This window comes from Elephas maximus, chromosome 10 (assembly GCF_024166365.1).
Source record: "Elephas maximus indicus isolate mEleMax1 chromosome 10, mEleMax1 primary haplotype, whole genome shotgun sequence".
Classification (NCBI taxonomy): domain Eukaryota; kingdom Metazoa; phylum Chordata; class Mammalia; order Proboscidea; family Elephantidae; genus Elephas; species Elephas maximus.
The window spans coordinates 48673991-48677430 of record NC_064828.1 but is presented as its reverse complement, the minus strand read 5'-3'; positions in this window follow the sequence as shown (position 1 = coordinate 48677430).

Here is a 3440-nt window from a genome sequence, read left to right as displayed (position 1 = left end):
GAAGGCTTCCTCTTTCTGTAGACTCTGGAGGAAGGTCCTTCTTATCAATCTTCCCCTGAACTAGGAGCTTCTCCACGCACAAACCCTGGGTCCAAAAGACATGCTCTGCTCCTGGTGCTTCTTTCTTGGTGGTATGAGGTCCCCAACTCTCTGCTTGCCTCCCTTTCATCTCTTGTAAGATAAAAGGTGGTACAGGCCACGCCCCAGGGAAACTTCTTTTATATTGGATCAGGAACGTGACATGAGCAAGGGTGTTATATCCCATCCTAATCCTCTTTAACCACAGGCAGAGATCATGATTTATAACACATAGGAAAATCACAAAATGGAGGACGACCACACAACGCTGGGAATCATGGCTTAACCAAGTCAACACATACTTTTGGAGGACACAATTCAATCCATGACAGACATGCTTCATTATTTTAAATTAATTGTTTATAGCATTCTTACTATATTTTATAATTTTCCCCCAACACTGGAAGCTTGTTTCTTTTTTTCCATTTTACAAATATGTTTACCTTAGGCAAATAAATTTAGTTCGATAAGCATACATAGGGCAATTACTCTGTGCCAGGAACTATGCTAAGTCTTAAGTACAGGAACATGATACATATAAATCACCTGGAGCCCCAGTGGCGCAGTGGTTAAGAGATCAGCTGCTAACCAAAAGGTTGCCAGTTCGAATCCACCAGCTGCTCCTTGGAAACCCTATGGGACAGCTCTGCTCTGTCCTATGTGCCAGGAACTATGTCAAGTCTTAAGTACAGGAACATGATAAATATACTCATAGTTAAATAGCAATACATACTGTACTCAAATTTCAATATCGAAGCACTAAGTACAATAATGGAAGTATATATGAGTTTCAGGAGAAGTATAGCAGAGGTTACATAGTCTCTATGAGGAGAGGTATGAGGAAAGAGTTCTCAGAGAAGATTTCTGAACTGGAGTTTGAAAACTGGAGAGTTTTCCAAGCAAACCAGAAGCAACAGGCAGGAATAAAAGAATGGAGACAAGAAATCGTAGGGCTATAAAGAAGAGCAGTTTGGGGAGCATTAAGTACCAGATGGCTTGTGGTAGAAAATGAAGCTGGAAACTTAGGCAACAGTCAGGTTATAAGGATCTTAGATGACAATATAACGGACTCGGACTTCGCCAGTAGGTGATGGGAAGCCAGAGACGACAAACACTATTTGTTTTGCCTTTTCTGCATTAGGAGAGATCTATATAACATTCACTCAGCAAACAACTGTTAAGTGCATATAGTGCTCTGAATTAAAGTTCATCATAAAGAACATTTTTGTTGAAAAGGTAAATAGCCTAGTTTTCACCTATAATTTCTATCCTCTCCAACTGATTCTTGGCATAAACTCACAGGACAGTATTTCTAACTCTGTAGCTAACACCAATACCAACATTTTTCAATCATTTCCACCAGGCAGCACATTTTTTAGCAACCCAGTTCATAAACTGTAATTAGTCTCCTATAAAGAATAAATTATTTCCTTTATTCTTTTCTAAATTGCATAGCTTTCATTTTATTTTTGTTACACGTTAATATCTATAAATATCTATTTAAGGTTAGGCCAAAGGAATCCACATCTTTTCAGCCTACGAACTCTTCTATTTAAAATGGAATTTTCTATTATAAGAAGGAAAAAAGAAATGAGAAAAATTTCCAAAATGTAAATAATATGCCTCAGGAAGGCATAAGAAAGATCCCTGGAAAGAAGACACTACAAATGAGTTAACAAATCCCAACTATTACCAAAGTAAATACTAAGATAAAGGTAGAAGTCCAGATATCAAACACAAAATTACATGGAGAAGTGAGATAATACAAATCAAATGGGCACCATTTAATTTTGTATTAGGGGTTCAAGTGAACAAATAAAACTTGAAATTTCAAAGTCAGTGATGGCAAAGAAAGGAATGAGCAAAATCTTGTTAAGGATGGTATTGTTTTAATGTACAAAATATTTCTAAATGTGTCTCATACCAGTAATCTACATATTTGAAAAAAAATCTCATATATAGATAATAAATGACCTGAAACTGGTTGTTAATTTGCTATAGAAACAAAAACTTGTAGTTACCTATTACAATATTCTCCTTTAACTAGAGGACCAGAGTCAAAGAAAATATTCTAACATTGCAAAGAAATCATATATTTGCGTTAGAGAAGGGGTGAGAGACTTAAATGAGAGGGTTGCTCAATTTGGAATTAGATACTGTGAAATTTTTTTCTGGATATCTCTAGACATAAGTGGACTATCAGCTGTATATCTTGTCTGCTAACAAGGGAACAGGCAAGATTTCTTAAGATCCTGTCAAGCCTGGTGATCCCACAAGTCTTTGGAAATAAAAGCCTAATTAAGAGGCTCCCTAGGGACAGGTCAAAGGGTTCTTTTAACCCTACTACCCTTATCGGTTAGCTGGTTACCCTTATCCCAGTTCCTTGATGCCCTATTCCTTCCCTTTCATTCAGCCTCCTCTAAAACTGAAGAATACACATTGTACAAGTTTCCATCTTTGTCCCCTGTACTGTAAATGCATTAGACTATTAGAATTAAGAGTTTTAAGTCCCTTGTCTCTTGTCTTTAAATTGATACTGCTTTTTTTTTTTAAGTGTTTTTGAACTTTCTTCTAAGACTTATTTTTTCAGTTGGACAATTTTTTTTTTAGTGATAGACTTTGCCTGAAAGATTACAAAGTCCTTCGAGCTTCTTTATAATAAAGCTATTTGATAAATAACACTTGGTCAAAGTTTAATTCAGTTTTATGTCCTAATTTCAAAGTTTGTGTTGCATGGAATTACTTAGGTTAAATTCCTGCTGGAATCATAGTGACCACTGCACTTCCTTGAAACAATTTTAGGGTTGAACGTCTCTACCGCACCACCCAGAAACTAGCAACTGGTGCACGTCTTAAAACCTGATATAAATTATTTGCAGATTTAAAGTCATTATTGTCATTCCTTTGGTAGTAAAACGAAGGCACAACGGAACACTTTTGTTTTTACATCCTCATTTTGCCCCGCATGAAAAATTACTGGCGTTAATTTGTGTAAGTATTAAACAAGCTTGTAGAGATGAGCACATTCTATCCAGTTATGGTAATTCTGTGTGAGTTATCCAACGTTTAGAAACACGTGCGGACACCGCCCTAGACCTGAACCCGATCTCTCCTGAGACCACTACACACTGGCATGTTAAAATTTCAACTTGTAATTCTGAGGCTCGAACTCTAACATTTAATGATAAATGTCCTCTTACCGACATTCATAAACACCATCTAATAGTCAAGGTACGTTTCAAGACGCAAACTCTAAACCCCTGCTTCAATCACCATCCCAGATACAACATCCGGCCTCGCTCTGGTCAGCAATTGCCGGCTCCCGATTCTAGGCACCGCGCCACACTGGCTGATCACCTGAT